The 20,225-nt window shown below is 35.0% G+C and overlaps 1 long non-coding RNA gene across 1 annotated transcript in view; it reads right to left on the bottom strand.

The window, feature by feature from the left end:
- Positions 1-20,225, bottom strand: part of LOC142226320 (uncharacterized) — a 173,341-nt gene that overhangs the window by 118,863 nt on the left and 34,253 nt on the right. Inside the window, exon 2 of the long non-coding RNA XR_012719654.1 lies at positions 18,958-18,990. This is a non-coding gene — a long non-coding RNA (uncharacterized LOC142226320). The remainder of the gene's footprint in view (positions 1-18,957; positions 18,991-20,225) is intronic.

Here is a 20,225-nt window from a genome sequence, read left to right as displayed (position 1 = left end):
TTACCCATCATATCAGCATAGGAAAAATATTCCCAAGCAATTAAATTAATTACAATGACCATTTCTACAGAAACGGAAATATAGTTTACAAAAATAAATGTTCAAAAACAGAATAAAAATTACAAATACAAACTTAGCCCTCTATTAATTGTGTGTGTGTGTGTTTGTGGTTTGGAAAAATATTCTACAAACTGGAATGCTCTATATGGGTTTTTTCTATAATTTGTCGAAATAGGCATCTCAATATAAAACTAAAGTTGTCAGGCTATGCGATGGCCTGGCAACAAGAACTATATGACGGATACAGTAGAATAAATCTAAATGATATGACAAATGTGCATACAAATGTATTCAACAAAAATTCCCAGCCGTCACATCACCATCATCGTCCTCATATTGTTTTTAGTTTAGGCATCGTATTTTTTTTTCTGGTATTTTTTTATTATAGCCTTCCTACTTTCCGATGGTCTCCATTGGATCTCAGTGGTACAATTAAGAATTCATAGCAAGGGAATTCTACAAAAAATGCACGCACAACCTATCTTTATAGGACTACTGAAAATTCTAAGCTTTTGCAGAATATGGCATGACAAAATACATTTTGACCGGCCTTCGGAAACTAAGCCTTAAAGACGCTTTCCAAAGAGATTTTGAGTTTTTTATTAAGCACGAAATTAAGTTTTAGACCGGCGAAGTTTTCTTTTATTGGTAATGTTATCTCTTCGAAAGAAAATATATCTTTGTTTCTAGTGCCCGTTGCCACATTTGTCCCACACACAAAAATTTTTTTTCTGATTCAATCACGAAATTAATTGATCCAATTAATTTTTAATTGAAATGTCTTCAATCACAGAAATGATAGTATCAATTAAAAAATTAATTGAAGGTCAATTAAAAAGCTAATTGATCCAATTAAAAAATTAATTGATACTATTATTTTTGTGATTGATTTTTGTTTCAATTAAAAAATTCGTTGAATCAATTAAATTTTTAATTGAATATTTTTATACCCTTCACCACTACTGTGGTAAGGGTATAATAAGTTTGTGCATTTGGATGTAACGCCAAGAAGGAGTAATCATAGACCAACCTTTTAGTATACGGATCGGCTTAGAATTAAATTCTGAGTCGATTTAGCGATGTCCGTCTGTTTGTATGTCTGTCTGTCTGTCTGTTGATGTATTTTTGTGTGCAAAGTACAGCTCGCAGTTTTAGTCCGATTGTCCTAAAATTTGGTATAGGGTCCTGTTTCGGCTCAAAGACGATCCCTATTGATTTTGGAAAAAATCGGTTCAGATTTAGATATAGCTGCCATATATATTTACACTCATTTGCCCACAGAGGCCAATTTTTTGCTCCGATTTAGTTGAAATTTTGCATAGGGAGTAAAGTTAGCATTGTAACTAAGCGTGCTAAATTTGGTTGAAATCGGTTCAGATTTAGATATATCTCCCATATATAGCTTTCGCCCGATTTACACTCATATGACCACACAGGCCAATTTTTAACTCCGATTTAGTTGAAATTTTGCATAGGGAGTAGAATTAGCATTGTAACTATGCGTGCCAAATTTGGTTGAAATCGGTTCAGATTTGGATATATCTCCCATATATAGCTTTCGCCCGATTTACACTCATATGACCACAGAGGCCAATTTTTAACTCCGATTTAGTTGAAATTTTGCACAGGGAGTAGAATTAGCATTGTAGTCATGCGTGCCAAATTTGGTTGAAATCGGTTCAGATTTAGATATATCTCCCATATATAGCTTTCGCCCGATTTACACTCATATGACCACACAGGCCAATTTTTAACTCCGACTTAGTTGAAATTTTGCACAGGGAGTAGAATTAGCATTGTAGTCATGCGTGCCAAATTTGGTTGAAATCGGTTCGGATTTAGATATATCTCCCATATATAGCTTTCGCCCGATTTACACTCATATGACCACACAGGCCAATTTTTAACTCCGATTTAGTTGAAATTTTGCACAGGGAGTAGAATTAGCATTGTAACTATGAGTGCCAAATTTGGTTGAAATCGGTTCAGATTTGGATATATCTCCCATATATAGCTTTCGCCCGATTTACACTCATATGACCACAGAGGCCAATTTTTAACTCCGATTTAGTTGAAATTTTGCACAGGCAGTATAATTAGCATTGTAACTATGCGTGCCAAATTAGGTTGAAATCGGTTCAGATTTAGATATATATCCCATATAAAGCTTTCGCCCGATTTACACTCATATGACCACAGAGGCCAATTTTTAACTCCGATTTAGTTGAAATTTTGCACAGGGAGTAGAATTAGCATTGTAGCTATGCGTGCCAAATTTGGTTGCAATCGGTTTAGATTTAGATATAGCTGCCATATATATTTTTCACCGATCTGGTCATAATTGGCGTGTATATCAACCGATCTTCCTCAAATTCCGTACATTCGAATATTTTATGAGTCTCGAAAAACTTGCAAAATATCAGCAAAATCGGTTCAGATTTAGATATAGCTCCAATATATAGCTTTCGCCCGATTTACACTCATTTGCCCACAGAGGCCAATTTTTTGCTCCGATTTAGTTGAAATTTTGCATAGGGAGTAGAATTAGCGTTGTAACTATGCATGCCAAATTTGCTTGAAATCGGTTCAGATTTGGATATATCTGCCATATAAAGCTTTCGCCCGATTTACACTCATATGACCACAGAGGCCAATTTTTTGCTTCGATTTAGTTGAAATTTTGCACAGGGAGTAGAATTAGCATTGTAGCTATGTGTGCCAAATTTGCTTGAAATCGGTTCAGATTTGGATATATCTCCCATATAAAGCTTTCGCCCGATTTACACTCATATGACCACAGAGGCCAATTTTTAACTCCGATTTAGTTGAAATTTTGCACAGGGAGTAGAATTAGCATTGTAGCTATGCGTGCCAAATTTGGTTGCAATCGGTTCAGATTTAGATATAGCTCCCATATATACGTTTTTCTGATTTCGACAAAAATGGTCAAAATACCAACATTTTCCTTGTAAAATCGCCACTGCTTAGTCCAAAAGTTGTAAAAATGACTCTAATTTTCCTAAACTTCTAATACATATATATCGAGCGATAAATCATAAATAAACTTTTGCGAAGTTTCCTTAAAATTGCTTCAGATTTAAATGTTTCACATATTTTTTTACTAATATTGTGTTCCACCCTAGTGCATTAGCCGACTTAAATTTTGAGTCTATAGATTTGTAGAAGTCTATCAAATTCTGTCCAGATCGAGTGATATTTAAATGTATGTATTTGGGACAAACCTTTATATATAGCCCCCAACACATTTGACGGATGTGATATGGTATCGAAAATTTATATCTACAAAGTGGTGCAGGGTATAATATAGTCGGCCCCGCCCGACTTTAGACTTTCCTTACTTGTTTAAAACTCAATTAAAATTTTAATTGGAAAAATTTTCGTGATTTTTTTTGTGTGCAACCGAACTGTGCTTAATCTGAAGGAAACTATTCTAACAAATATAAAATTTCGTTTCCTATACAACAATATTTTTTTGCGTATATTTATGCATGAAAATCAAGTGAAACATTAGTCTTTTGTTGGAGCGATGGCAAATTATGTGGGATCTAAGGCAAGTTTCCCGGCCCAGATCCTCGACACCAAGAGGCTGGTTGGTATCAAGGACGATTTAAGCTAGTCGCATTTGAGGACCAGAGGTCTATAGAATGTTTTAAAGCTGCTCTGATACTAATTGGTGAAGTTTGGGAAGGAGCTGCTCTAGAGTTAGTCGAGAAGAAAGACATACCGGCTAGACCTAGAGCACATGCCTGGATACCTGCAAACCCTTCTGACCCTGAATCTATTTTAAATAGACTGAAACGATGCAATCCAGATCTTCCAACAGCTGATTGGAAGGTTGGCCGTTTGGATGAAGTGGATGGACCAAGACGGCATGCAGTGTTTATATTGAACACTCAGTCTTTGCCACATCTGGCAAAGTCCCAGGGCCGTGTATGTTATGGCTTTCATTATATCCAAATGAAGGTGTATAAAAACGATCAGCTAAAGGATTCAGAAATGGACAAGCCTCTGTCTGAATCAGAAGTAAGCGGATCCTCTTGCGAAGTCGAGGGAGATACCAAAGTTGAAGACATGGATAGATACCGTATGCGTGAGGAGGCTTCTATTGCCTCCGAACTCACCAAAGTCGAACCTATGGTTATTGCGAGAGTCACCGATATCTCTGAAGAGGACATTCTTGATGACTCGATCGAAGCGGCTGATGTGACGGTTGTTGAAAATCTCGATGGTCCTACGGATCCTCCAGATAAATCTTCATCATTGTAAGGCTGCATGTGCTGCCTTAAAAGTTCTCCTGATGAAAGGGGACATAGACATAGTTCTTATTCAAGAACCATATGTTTATAGAAACAAAATATGTGAATTAAGTACTCCGGGGTACAAACTATTGCAGTATACTGGTAATGATGTAATTCGAGCCTGTATAATTGCTAAAAACGAGCTTAACTTGTTTCTGCTTCCTTCAATGTGCAATGCAGACACTGTCGTTGCCAATTTAGAAATAGCCAAATGCAAATATTGGGTATCTTCGGTCTATATGGGACATGACAGGGAGATGCCTCCATGTGCCGTTAAGACCTTAGTTGAGGAGTCACTGAAAACAAAGACGAAACTCATTATGGGATGCGATGCGAATGCGCATCATAGTATATGGGGAAGTAGTGATACTAATGCAAGGGGAGGGTCGCTAATAGAGTTTATTTTGCGTACTAATCTGGTAGTTTGCAACAAGGGAGATGCCCCAACCTTTGTCACTAAAAACAGGCAAGACGTTTTGGACATCACCTTGGCCTCGCAAGAACTGAATGAAATGATATCTGAGTGGCATGTTTTAAGTGAACACAGCTTCTCAGATCATCGCTACATCAGTTTCAAATTTGATGTTCATATCACCAAGACCATATTTTCGCCAAATGTTAGGAAAGCTGACTGGAATAGGTATAGGGAATCGTTCAATATGATGATACCGGAAATAACAGAGACAAATATGAGAAATGTGCAAGATATCGAACACGCAGTGGAGCGGATTACTAAGGCCTTCAACATCTCACTGAAAGCTGCATGCCCTAGAGGAAAGCCAAGGGGGAAACATCGACCACCATGGTGGTCTACGGAATTAAGTAATATGAGGAAATCCTGCAGGAAGCTCTTTAACAAGGCAAAGTCCACCAGAGCCCCTGAGGACTGGGACGCTTACAAGAGGAATCTGAGAGGATACAAGCGAGAACTGAGAAAGGCTCAGCATAACTCTTGGAATGACTACTGCAGCAGTATTGAGAATACGTCCGAGGCTTCCAGACTACGGAAGGTTCTAGCATCCACCAACTCCGCTCCAGGTTTCATTAAAACATCGGAGGGAAATTGGACAACGTCCAGTGAGGAGACGCTGGAGGTACTATTGGACACACATTTTCCTGGAAATCAGACGGTTGAACCATGTACTGGCGGTGCCACAGTTGCTCAGCGGTCGTTTCCTGTCGAGGAAATTGTATCGGAAACTAGAATAAGATGGGCGCTAAATAGCTTTGGACCATTCAAATCCCCCGGACCTGATGGAATTACTCCGGCGGAGTTGCAAGCTGTAACTGACAAAATTATCCCCTGGTTGTCAGTGATATATAAAGGATGTATCAACTTATCATATATCCCAGGAAAGTGGAGGGAAACAAAAGTCGTTTTCATACCTAAAGCGGGAAAAGCCTCTCACTCGAGGGCGAAGGATTTCCGACCAATCAGCTTATCCTCATTCCTACTTAAGACTCTGGAGAGGATGATAGATATTTATCTTAGAACTAGCATCGATTCAAGGTTGTTCTCGAAAGGACAGCATGCATACTCGAAGGGCAGGTCTACTGAGACCGCACTACATGAACTAGTTAGCTTTATTGAAAGCTCACTATCTGTCAAAGAATACACAATCGTGGCGTTTCTAGACATCGAAGGGGCGTTCAATAATGTCCATCCGAGCTCGATATTAAATGGACTGACAACTCTGAATGTTGATCCATGTATACTCAGGCTGTTAGACGAACTGCTAATGAAGAGACGTATTTCAGCCACACTAGGTCAAGCAAACATACAAAGGTATGTGAACAGAGGCACTCCCCAAGGAGGAGTTATATCACCTCTTCTTTGGAATGTTGCTATAAATAGCCTTCTGGTTACTCTAGAAAAAGAAAGGATAAAAGTGGTGGCATACGCAGATGATGTGGCTCTGGCAGTCAGGGGAAAATTCCCATCCACAATCAGAGATATTATTCAGAGGGCCCTCCGGATGACTGAGAAATGGGCGAAAGACAATGGTCTTGGGGTAAATCCTGCAAAGACAGAATTAGTCATGTACTGCAACGATCGCAAAACTCCCACGGTTAGGCCTATTTCCTTAGGGGGTATTGAAATTCCCTTTGGTGAATGTGCAAAATACCTTGGCGTTATTTTGGACAGGAAGCTGAACTTTAAGCTTAATATTGAAGAAAGGGCGAGAAAGGCAACTGTAGCTTTGTACTCGTGCAAAAAGGCAATAGGAAAAAAGTGGGGACTGAAACCAAAAATTGTGCATTGGCTATACACGGCAGTGGTTAGACCTATAATGCTATATGGTGTTGTAGTCTGGTGGCCGGCACTTCAGAAACCGACTTGTTTAGATAAAGTTCAGCGTATGGCGTGTTTGTGTATTTCAGGCGCATTCAGCAAGACAGGAACAAATTCCCTTAATGTCGTGCTGCATCTATTGCCTTTAGACATTTTGGCCAAACAGTCAGCTGCAACAACGGCTGTGCGGTTGCGCGAACTATCGCTGTGGTCGGAAAAAGGTTACGGTCACAGTTCTGTCCTCAAAACAATGCCAGATGTGCCTAACGTAGTGGATTACACTTTGGCGAGTCCACTTTTCGACAAAAAGTTTGAGACTCTAATTCCCAACAGTGAGGCGTGGTGCACGCAGACCCCGGGGAATAAAGAATATATAGATTTCTACACTGATGGCTCCAAATTGGATGGACAAGTGGGGTTCGGAGTATATTCTAATGATCTGGAACTTCGAATAGCGAAAAGATTACCTAATCACTATAGTGTTTTTCAGGCTGAAATATTAGCAATAAGAGAGGTGGCGAATTGGCTGAGAAGTAATGTTCCAAAAAATGTGGGCATTAATATATACTCAGACAGTCAACCTGCAATAAAATCCTTGGACTCTGTGTTCCTCAACTCGAAAACGGCCATCGACTGCCGCAAATCTCTCAATGAGATGGCTGAGCAGTACAATATTCACCTAATATGGGTGCCTGGCCATAGGAACATACCGGGGAACTGCGAAGCGGATGAGTTGGCAAGGCTAGGGACTACCTTACATATTCCAGGGGAACTAGAATTTGTTGGTATGCCCCTAGCTACCTGCAAGCTCATGCTGCGTGAGAAGGCTGTTATGATGGCAAATGTTCGATGGGAGAATTGCAAGGGTTGTAACGACACCAAGCAAATATGGCCCCATTTCAACTTAAACCGCACACTAGATATGCTAATGTTCTCGAGACGTCAGATATCACTCCTGATATCTGCTATAACGGGTCGCTGCCTGATAGGCGATTTTGCAAAAACTATTGGCGCGAAGTATAATGACTATTGTATGAGCTGTCATGATGCGGAGGAAAAAGAATCAATTAAACACCTCTTGTGTGAGTGTCCTGCATTTTGTGTAAAGCGCAAGCAACTTTTAGGAGCATATAGCTTCAGATTACTGGCGGATCTGGAAAACGTTAACTTAAGCAGTCTGCTACTGTTTTTGGAACAATCTGGTTGGTTCAACAAAGAAAAATAATCAAGAAGGTTCAGCGGTTAAAACTAGAAGTGCCCATATGTAATAGGTACTTTTAGTTAATGTGGTATCACAATGGACTGAATAGTCTAAGTGAGCCTGAATCTTAATCGGGCTGCCACTTTAACCTAACCTAACCTAAGGCAAAATAATTTGTTTGTCTATCAAAAGTTTATGCAATAGTGTCCAAATCAGTGAGAAACACTAAAGAGTGGGCAACATTTTTCTCAAAATTTTATTTCTCTATAGAAAATTTTGTCAATTTTTTTTATAAAAAAATTAGGTCAACATTTTATTTCTACATAAAATTTTGTCAAAATTTTATTTCTACAGAAAATGTAGTCAAAATTTTATTACTATGGAGGGGTTTGTCAAAATTTTAATTCTATAGAAAATTTTGTCAAAATATTTTTTCTATGGAGAATTTTATCAAAATTTTATTTCTATAGAAAATTTTGACACAATTTTATTTCTACAGAAAATAGTGTCAACATTTTATTACTATAGAACGTTTTGTCAAAATTTTATTACTATAGAAAATTTTGTCAATTTTTTTTTTTTATGGAGAATTTAGTCAAAATTTTATTTCTATGGCAAATTTAGTCAAAATTTATTTTCTATAGAAAATTTTGTAAAAATTTTATTTCTATGGAGAATTTTGTCAAAATTTTAATTCTGTAGAAAATTTTGACACAATTTTATGTCTGCAGAAAATAGTGTCAACATTTTATTACTATAGAAAAAATTTTTCAAAATTTTATTACTATAGAAATTTTTTCTATGGAGAATTTAGTCAAAATTTTATTTCTATGGCGAATTTAGTCAACATTTTATTTCTATAGAAAATTTTGTCAACATTTTATTTCTATGGGGAAGTTTGTCAGAATTTTATTTCTATAGAAAATTTTTCAAAATTTTATTTCTATAAAAATTTCTATAAAATTTATTTCTATAAAAATTTTGTCAACATTTTATTTCTATAGATTTTTTCGAAATTTTATTTCTATAAACAATTTTGTCAAAATTTTATTTCTATAGAAAATTTTGTCAAAAAAATTTTATGGAGAATTTAGTCAAAATTTTATTTTTATGGCGAATTTAGTCAAAATCTTATTTCTATAGAAACTTCAGTCAAAATTTTATTCCTGTAGAAAATTGTATCATCATTTAATTTCTATAGAAAATTTTGTCACCATTTGTAGAATTCAACTAACTGCTTACGCGCCTACATTTGTAAGGCAAGGCCATGGGTTATGCATTTCTCGCGACTTTGAAGTAAAAAAAATATTTTTGTTTATGGAAGTTGGGAGAAGTGTTGGAAAGTCGAAACCACTGGGTATGAAATAAAGGCTCTTGGTATTTTTCTCTACGCAAATGACAAGTTGGTTTGTGAGCTGAGCTTCATTACTAAATATTATTATTATTGCCATATTTCGCATTTTTGTTTTTTTCTCTATCCAATCCTATGATTTATCCCACATGCTTTGTAAACTTTGCCTTTTTCTGGTCTAGGCTGCTTTGAAGAAGGATATATTTCATTTATAATCAAAGGACGGATCATACAGTTGTTAAGCAAATTTTCTAAACTACATAACATTTCAATTTATTTATTTTATTTATATAACTAATGGTTAGTGGACGGGTAGCAAGGGCGAGATCAACACATATCGTGGGTCAAATTCAATGGGTAAATGGGGAAAAATTGTGTCTAGATTTGTGGACTACACTCAAAAAAAGTTTACTTGGATCCAAAGATTTTGACCTTCCCTTAAGAATTTTGGTATTGATTCCGAGTCAAAGATGTGGCTTCTTTAAAATAAAGAAAATTTTTAGTGACCTATCTGGCTTTAAATCTAGGACCAATAAAATTAAAAGTAGAATACAGATCTCATTTATCAAATTTCCATTCTCTTTTCGCTTATTATTGATAAGGGTACGTTCTCACGTACAAACAAATGCCAGTTTAAAAATTATAACGGATACTTCAAAGTAAAAAGTTTTCTTAATTCCAAAAAAACTTTAAACCTAAATCCTCAAAATAAGTCTTAGCCTATATTTGAAACGTTGTTATTATAAATCTAAAGTTTCAATATTTCAGTTAATTTAAGGACAATTTCTTTAAATCAAAAATGTATTTCTTTACTTTAAGGAAAATTAGCCTTAGTTCCAAGACATGGGACTTTAACGGAGGGACGCAAATTTACAAAATTTGTGTTATAAATTTAATGAAAAAATTTTTTGCTGCAAAGATTATAAACTTTTTTTTTTATTAAAATTTCATTATTTTAAAGAAAATTGTCCTTAATATTTTGTAAATTTCGCATCCTAAATTTTATATTGCGTAATCTTTAATATCACGTAAATATTTTTTCCAGTGTACCATTAGGTTACAAATCATAATTTAATCGTTTTTCTGCCTTTATTTTATTTATATAACTAATGGTGAGTGGACGGGCAGCAAGGGCGAGATCAACACATGTCGTGAGTCAAATTCAATGGGTAAATGGGGAAAATTTGTGTCTTTTATAAAATTATTTTGATTCCGAGCTAAAGAAACGAGGTATAGCTTCAAGACGCATTTCCTTTTTAAATTTTAAGTTACAAATCATAATTTAATAGTTTTTCTGCCTGTTTCCGTAACGCAAAAACAAACTTAAAATTACAATTTAAAATTCACCTTCAAGAACAAACAATAAAAAGTGTATTTGTATTGAAAAACGTTCCCTATTTTTGAATTCAAGATACAAACAATTATGGAATTTCTTGAAAAATTAATTACGCCTAATAAACTTTCTTGAGTTTTTCGATAAATTTATGTATAAATATTTACTCAGTTTTGTAATACCGTTTATTTGATATTTTCTAAAAATAAACTACACGCTCACAAAAAATCGCTTCTGTAACATATACTCCCAAACATATTTTGCTTCAAGCATATACATTTTTGGCTATTGCCCAAACATTTATATGTTTGATCTCTTCCAATATATAATATGTTTGAAAGCGTATTGGTCTAAACAATATATGTTTGGGTAGTCTAAGTTCCAAACATTTTATATTTTTGCATCCAAATTCAATAATGTTGTCTTCCAAAAAACAATACGTTATTATGTGAACATATAATATGTTTGGAAGCATTTTGCACTCAAAAATATTATATGCTTAAAAAAAATTCTCCCAAACAATATTGTGCTCAAAATTTTATTTATTTATTTATATATTTACAATCATAATGAATTATGAAAATAAACAGGTAATATAGGTGCTAACAACATAGGTTTTCGACCTGAATGCTCAAAATTTTGTTTCTGCCTAATTGTATATTCCCCCACATCTTTCTCACTTCCACGACATTTTTTAGTTCTTAGCACCATTTTCTGTAATACAAACATTGTAGAAGAAATTATTCAATTTTATGATTTTTTTATTTTAACTTTACCTTTTGCCGGACGGGGATTCGAACAGCGGACCACACAGTTTGTAAGGATCAAAGAAGTAGCTGATCAATTGCCCAAGGAAAAATAAAATGTTAATTTTGTAATAACAAGCAACAACCACCAACTTAATTCAATATCGCTCCCTGTTAAATAACGCTCCAAGCTACTAAACACATACATGTTTATAGGCTATTTCTAAATTAATATATGTTTGCATCCAAGCATATTATATTTACAAACATTTTATGTCCCAAACATAATATGTTCTAACATATACTCATATATGTCCCAAACATGTTATGCTAGTTTATGAACATTATATGCTTGCACTCAAAAATATTGTGTTTAAAAATTTGTGTTCCAAACATATAATGTTTATAGCCAAACATATGAAAAACAGTCTTTTTCATCCGTGTACATTTCGTGTTTTTAAGTATGTCTCAAACATCAGGTACAGGTACTATATATGAATTCAATATCCTCCTTTGAAAATTTCAAATAAATCCGAGAAGTTTTGTTTTTTTTTTTTTTCACTGTAATTTCGAATAAGTCAGGCAAAGCGAGGTCCCCGCCTCAATCACATATCGAAAAATAAAGTAGTAGATCTTTCTCTAGACACCATCCCCAACCCAATTTTTATACCCACCACCATAGGATGGGGGGTATATTAACTTTGTCATTCCGTTTGTAACACATCGAAATATTGCTCTAAGACCCCATAAAGTATATATATTCTGGGTCGTGGTGAAATTCTGAGTCGATCTAAGCATGTCCGTCCGTCCGTCCGTCCGCTAACTTCCGAACGAAACAAGCTATCGACTTGAAACTTGGCACAAGTAGTTGTTATTGATGTAGGTCGGACGGTTTTGAAAATGGGCCATATCGGTCCACTTTTACGTATAGTCCCCATATAAAGGGACCCTCAGATTTGGCTTGTGGAGCCTCTAACAGAAGCATATTTCATCCGATCCGGCTGAAATTTGGTACATGGTGTTGGTATATGGTCTCTAACAACCATGCAAAAATTGGTCCACATCGGTCCATAATTGTATATAGTCCCCATATAAACCGATCCCCAGATTTGGCTTCCGGAGCCTCAAAGAGAAGCAAATTTCATCCGATCCGGCTGAAATTTTGTACATGATGTTGGTATATGGTCTCTAACAACCATGCAAAAATTGGTCCACATCGGTCAATAATTATATATAGCCCCCATATAAACCGATCCCCTGATTTGGCTTGTGGAGCCTCTAACGGAAGCATATTTCATCCGATCTGGCTGAAATTTTGTACACGTTGTTGGTATATGGCCTCTAACAACCATGGAAAAATTGGTACACATCGGTCCATAATTATATATAGCCCCCATATAAACCGATCCCCAGATTTGGCTTGCGGAGCCTCAAAGAGAAGCAAATTTCATCCGATCCGGCTGAAATTTGGTACATGATGTTGGTATATGGTATCTAACAACCATGCAAAAATTGGTCCACATCGGTTCATAATTATATATAGCCCCCAGATTTGGCTTGCGAAGTCTCCAAGAGAAGCAAATTTTATCCAATCCGGTTGTAATTTGGAACATGGTGTTAAATAGTATATGATTTTTAACAACCGTGCCAGAATTGGTCCATATCGGTCCATAATTATATATAGCCCCCATATAAAACGTTCTCCAGATTTGACCTCCGGAGCCTCTTGGAGGAGCAAAAGTCATCCGAACAGGTTCAAATTTGGAAAGTGGCGTTAGTATATGGCCGCTAACAACCATACCAAAATTGGTCCATATCGGTCTATAGTTATATATAGCCGATCTCCAATCACACAAAAATTGGTCCATATCGGTTCATAAACATGGTTGCCCCTCGAGCCAAAAATAATCTACCAAAATTGTATTTCTATAGAAAATTTTGTTAAAATTTTATTCGGTTCATAATTTTCATCATTGTCAAAATTTTATTTCTATAGAAAATTTTGTTCAAATTTTATTCGGTTCATAATCATGGTTGCCACTCGAGCCAAAAATAATCTACCAAGATTTTATTTCTATAAAAATTTTGTCAAAATTTTATTTCTATAGAAAATTTTGTTAAAATTTTATTTCTGTAGAAATTTTTGTCAAAATTTTCTTTCTATAGAAAATTTTGTCAAAATTTTTATTTCTATGGAAAATTTTGTGAAAATTTTATTTCTATAGAAAATTTTGTTAAAATGTTATTTCTGCAGAAAATTTTGTCAAAATTTTATGTCTATTTTGTCAAACTGAATTACATACGTATTTGATCGATCTTTTTTGATTTAATATATACCACGTAAGGACTTACATACAATTTAGAAGATGGTGTTAGGAGATTTTAAGATACCTTGCCATCGGCAAGCGTTACCACAACTTAAGTAATTCGATTGTGGATGGCAGTGTTTAGAAGAAGTTTCCACGCAATCCATGGTGGAGGGTACATAAGCTTCGGCCTGGCCGAACTTACGGCCGTATATACTTGTTAAATGTTGGGATGTCTCATCCCTTCAAAATGTCAAAAAAAAATCAGAAAACCAATATAAATTTCAAATTTCAAGTAAATTGGAGAGGTATAGTTTAATCACTGTGCTTAATAGAGCATTGCATGAGAACATTCATTCATAGCGCACACAACTTCACTCATGAAACGGTTCGAGAAGACTGAATAATCTTCGTTGATCGAATGAATAAAATGAGCACACTGGCTTGATAGAATCGGTTCGAATGAATCTAAATGTATGAATGAGACATGGTTTGAATCACACCCAATAATTCAGTATCGAGTGAATATTGTTGTGACGTCACATCATTGAAGTTGTGCATTTGTTTCCATTCTCGGTCGCAAGCAAACATTCGATTGCATTTGGTGAAACGGGATAATCGAGAATACTCGAACATTTAGCGGGAGTTTCGGGAATTTGCAAAGTTCTCGAGTATGTTATGACAAACAATGGAATCATGCTTAATGAGAAAAGAAGTCATACAGTTTGTGTTTCTTTAGATATAAGTGTGTTATTAATAGTTAAGCTTATTGACGATAAAATGAGTAATTCTAACAAGGTAAATGTTTAAATTTGTTATGTTTTTATATGTAAATAGCAAAAGTAAATTTATTTTTGTATTTTTTGTCTGTTTTTTATACCATCCACCATAGGAAGTGGGTATATTAACTTTGTCATTCCATTTGTAATACATTGAAATATTGCTCTAAGACCCCATAAAGTATATATATTCTGGGTCGTGGTGAAATTCTGAGTCGATCTAAGCATGTCCGTCCGTCCGTCTGTTGAAATCACGCTAACTTCCGAACGAAACAAGCTATCGATTTGAAACATAAGCATAAGTAGTTGTCATTGATGTAGGTTGGATGGTATTGCAAGTGGGTCATATTTTATCAAAATTTTATTTGTATAGAAAATTTTTATCAACATTGTATTTCTATAGAAAATTTTATCAAAATTTTATTTCTATAGAAAACTTTGTGAAAATTTTATTTCTATAAAAATTTTTATCAAATTTTTATTTCTATAGAAAATTTTATCAAAATTTTATTTCTATAAAAAATGTTTTCATAATTTTATTTCTATGGAAAATTTTGTCAAAATTTTATTTCTATAGAAAAAGACAAAATGTTTTATTTCCTTTAAATACGAATGCCCCTTATTTTTTATACGAAAAAGTGAATTGCATTTTTAACGATTACTTACTATAATGCCCAAAAATATCATCCCAAATGTTTCTCCTAAAAACTAGAGCAATATTTTGTTTTGCTGTTAATACCTTTTTACATAGGTAATCAACTTACAACTAAACAAACGTACAATACATATAAAAGTTGTTGTTATTGTTACTACGTGGGGCAAAAAAAGATTCGAAATCCTCGATTCCTTCACTATGTTTTCGAAAACAATTTGACTCGTTGTGTTTGATCCCGAAGACTGAAGTTGTTTGATTGACCGTTTCATACAACACAAACGAGAACGAGTTATGGTTGTATTCGAACTTACAAACATCGGTCCAAACGGGAACGACTACAAATCTCTACCTTACTTGCAGTGCTGCCGCTACTACTTCAATCGAAGTATTTTGCTTCATTTGCACAAAATTTACTTCGTCACTCCTTCTTTCAAAAATCTGCTTCACTTTTTGTTCTGCTTCAAATTTTTAAATTTTTCCCCATATTACCTAATTGTTTTTCCTATTGAATCATTGAATTATTAACCGATGTGGACCAATTTTTGCATAGTTGTTAGAGACCATATACTTACACCATGTACCAAATTTCAGCTGGATCGGATGAAATTTGCTTCTCTTAGAGTCCCCGCAAGCCAAATTTGGGGATCCGTTTATATGTGGGCTATACGTAAAAGTGGACAGATATGGCCCATTTGCAATACCATCCGACCTACATCAATAACAACTACTTGTGCCAAGTTTCAAGTCGATAACTTCTTTCGTTCGGAAGTTAGCGTTTTTCAACAGACGGACGGACATGCTCAGATCGACTCAGAATTTCACCACGACCCAGAATATATATACTTTATTGGGTCTTAGAGCAATGTTTCGATGTGTTACAAACGGAATGACAAAGTTAATATACCCCCCATCCTATGGTGGAGGGTATAATAAAATGAATTCTATTGTTTGTTTTCAAAAATGTATGCTACTTCAATTTTATTCAATCTACTCCACTTTTTTCCAAAATCTACTTCACTCAATTTGTCACTAGCGGCAGCACTGCTTACTTGTTGGGCTTCGAGATGTTCTCGAACACAAAAATATATGACCGATGCAATGCTCTAAGTGCTTAACAAACAAAGGCGGACAAAATGGAGAGCTTCTCCATTCATATATTAAAAAATATATATATTAATTTCACAACCTGTTCTCACATCCTCTGTAAAGTTCAAGTAAATTGGGAAGTTTAGTTTTTTTTTTAACGTAAAAAAGTCGGACAGAGGGTAGTCCCTTCCCCAACCAAATATTGAACAAGTATATACGGCCGTAAGTTCGGCCAGGCCGAATCTTATGTACCCTCCACCATGGATTGCGTAGGAACTTCTACTAAAGGCTGTCATCCACAATCGAATTACTTGGGTTTCGATAACACTTGCCGATGGCAAGTTATCGTAAAACTTTTTAACACTGTCTTCTAAATTGTAAGTTAGCCCATACGGGGAATATATTAAACAAAAAAAGGCCGATTAAATGCGTATATAATATAGTTTGACAAAAAAAAATTTTGACAAAATTTTCTATAGAAATAAAAACTTGACAAAATTTTCTATAGAAATAAACGTTTGACAAAACTTTCTATAGAAATGAAATTTTGACACAACTTTCTATAGTAATAAAATTTGACAAAATTTTCTATGGAAATAAAGTTTTGGTAGATTATTTTTGGCGATATGGACCAATTTTTGTGTAATAAGTCATCGGCTATATATAACTAAAGACCGATATTGACCAATTTTTACATGGCTGTTAGAGGCCACATATTGACAAAATGTACCAAATTTCAACCGCATCGGATGACTTTTGCTATATATAATTATGGACCGATATGGACCAATTTTTGCATGGTTGTTAGATACCATATACCAAACACCATGTACCAAATTTCAACTGGATCGGATGAATTTCGCTCCTCCAAGAGGCTCCTGAGGTCAAATCTGGGGATCGGTTTATATGGGAGCTATATATAATTATGAACCGATATGGACCAATTTTTCCATGGTTGTTAGAGACTATATACTAACACCACATACTAAATTTCAATTGGATCGGATGAATTTTGCTCCTCCAAGAGGCTCCGGAGTTCAAATCTGGGGATCGGTTTATATGGGAGCTATATATAATTATGAACCGATATGGACCAATTTTTGCATGGTTGTTAGAGGCCGTATACTAACATCAGGTACCAAATTTCAACAGGATCGGATGAATTTTGCCCCTCCAAGAGGCTCCGGAGGTCAAATCTGGGGATCGGTTTATATGGGGGCTATATATAATTATGGACCGATATGGACCAATTTTTGCATGGTTGTTAGAGACCGTATACTAACATCAGGTACCACATTTCAACCGGATCGGATGAATTTTTCCCCTCCAAGAGGCTCCGGAGGTCAAATCTGGGGATCGGTTTATATGGGGGCTATATATAATTATGAACCGACATGGACCAATTTTTGCATGGGTGTTAGAGACCGTATACTAAGACCACGTACTAAATTTCAACCGGATCGGATGAATTTTGCTCCTCCAAGAGGCTCCGGAGGTCAAATCTGGGGATCGGTTTATATGGGAGCTATATATAATTATGGACCAATTTTTGCATGGTTGTTAGAGGCCGTATACTAACATCAGGTACCAAATTTCAACCGGATCGGATGAATTTTGCTGCTCCGGGAGGCTCCCCAAGCCAAATTTGGGGATCGGTTTATATGGGGGCTATACGTAAACGTGGTCCGATATGGCCGATTTTCAATACCATCCGACCTACATCAATAACAACTACTTGTGCCAAGTTTCAAGTCGATAGCTTGTTTCGTTCGGAAGTTAGCGTGATTTCCACAGACGGACGGACAGACGGACAGACGGACGGACGGACGGACATGCTTAGATCGACTCAGAATTTCACCACGACCCAGAATATATATACTTTATGGGGTCTTAGAGCAATATTTCGATGTGTTACAAACGGAATGACAAAGTTAATATACCCCCATCCTATGGTGGAGGGTATAAAAATAAATTAACGGATCTTCGTATATACGCCACACCAAACCTAAAAACTTCAAGCAAATGGGGTAACCTAAGGCCAATTTTTAAAAAGTCGGGCAAATGGGAGGTCAGATATCGACAATAAAGTACCCAGCAAAAACAGCGCCGCCAAAAAGTAGAGAAAATGTTCTTTTTGGATCCGGAAGAGGCGCTGAAGCAATGAATTTAACATGGGCTTTTCATAGGACAGATGTGCATCATTTCAACAGCCATTGCACTGCATTTGAATCCACTCTTAAGGTGTGATCCGAAATCAGTGTTTTGGATGTGAATTAAAAAATGTTGTGATACTTTACCAAATAAATAATTTTGTGATACTTTACCAAATAAATAATTTTCTATGATCTTTAATGCATTCTAACGCTGGTCTGAAACGTTTGATTTCAAATATTTTCAAAAGTTCGCATTTTTTCGACAAAATTTTAATAATTTGTACCCTATTATTAATTCATACTTTGTACCTTTTTGAAAAAAAAAAACTAAAATAGCCCATTAAAACTTCAAAAAAAAAATTGAATGAAAAGTCCTTCTTGTCTACTTCAAATAAAGAACATTCTTGGAAGTGCCTTAAAGTTGTGCCTTTAGAACAACTTTCAAATGTTTTTGCTGGATAGCGGATTTTTGTGCAGAGCTCAAACAAATCGAAGAACTTTGATCCAATTTTCAAAAAGAATGGCAATGGCCTCCCCCTCCTCTCTCCGACCAGATGATTACCCTCTACATTCTCTGGAGCTTATAAGTAAATCGGTTCATCTGTTTACAAACAAACAAATATACAAACATAATCCGCATTTTATATACATATCGATAATATATTCATGACATACCTTGAACTCTGAGGTATATTTCACGATCTAAATCTGAAAATATAATAAAAAGAGGTAAATTAGGTGAGGAAATTATTCTTTGCTTAAATATTTTTTAAATACTATTCTATTATCCATGATAATTAATAAAATGTTGAGTGTACACCCTCAAAAAAATCGCTTCTGTAAATATGCCCCAAACACATTTTGCTTCAAGCATATATATTTTCTGGATTGGCCCAAACAAAATATTGTTGGTATAGTTTTAACATATTATGTTTCACCTGGTAGAAAAAAAATAATGACATTTTCTTTGTGTATATATATACATATATGTTTTTAAGGCGCCAAACTGGTTACTTCCATTCCTTTACTTGCAGATTACTCTTAAGGTTTCTCTTTCTAAACACATATAGGATTGCTTGCACTTAAAAATAACGTGTTAAAAAATTTGAGTTCCAAACACATAATTTTTACACCGAAACATATGAAAAACAGTCTCTTTCGTCCATGTATTAAATGTTCAAAATACTTGATTGCGGAAATTAATTTAATTAAATGAATTATTCACAATAAATTGCTATTGTGAATCAAAGAAGCCCACTTTATAAAAATTGAATCTGGCAACACTAGTGAGATTTACACTGATGAGATTGTCTGGACGGATCACAAGGGCAAATATGTTGTGGATAGCTCATATAACATAATTATTGCAAACAGTCCTAAAAGAAAACAGTTCTAATATTCCAAATGTTTTCTCCATAAGGAGTTGGTATAAAGGGCCCAAAATTGAGTTATCTCTCCCAGCTAGATCTATACAAAAGGCTGTGGAAAGTTTCATTCGCCCGAACCGAAACATGTACAGTCCAGGCGTGTATAGATTTGTATCTGGCGTTTTCTTTTCAATGGCTCTATTAACCATGTTCCTTAATCTATATCTGTCCATAAAGCTCGAAAAATAATTGTATAATTACAAATTTATTTGTATTAAATTTTTTATTAAATCATCATTCTAAATAACACGAAATCAAGAAAAATGTATTTCATAGGAGAAGAAATACACATGTCCTTGTTTACAAAATATTCCACTCGATGCAGAAATGGAAACCCAGTAACATGCGCTGTAGGAATTTGAATCAACAAAAACACAAAAATGTAAAAACCAGGGAACCAAAATTATTGGCAAAAACTTTATGATAAAAATCATATACATAGTTTCTACTAAATTTAACATAAATGAAACTTTAAAGAAATCACTGCTAGGGGATATGAATAGCATAATTTGCAGT

Source organism: Haematobia irritans, chromosome 2, assembly GCF_050003625.1.
Source record: "Haematobia irritans isolate KBUSLIRL chromosome 2, ASM5000362v1, whole genome shotgun sequence".
Classification (NCBI taxonomy): domain Eukaryota; kingdom Metazoa; phylum Arthropoda; class Insecta; order Diptera; family Muscidae; genus Haematobia; species Haematobia irritans.
This window is presented reverse-complemented; position numbering and strand designations above follow the sequence as displayed.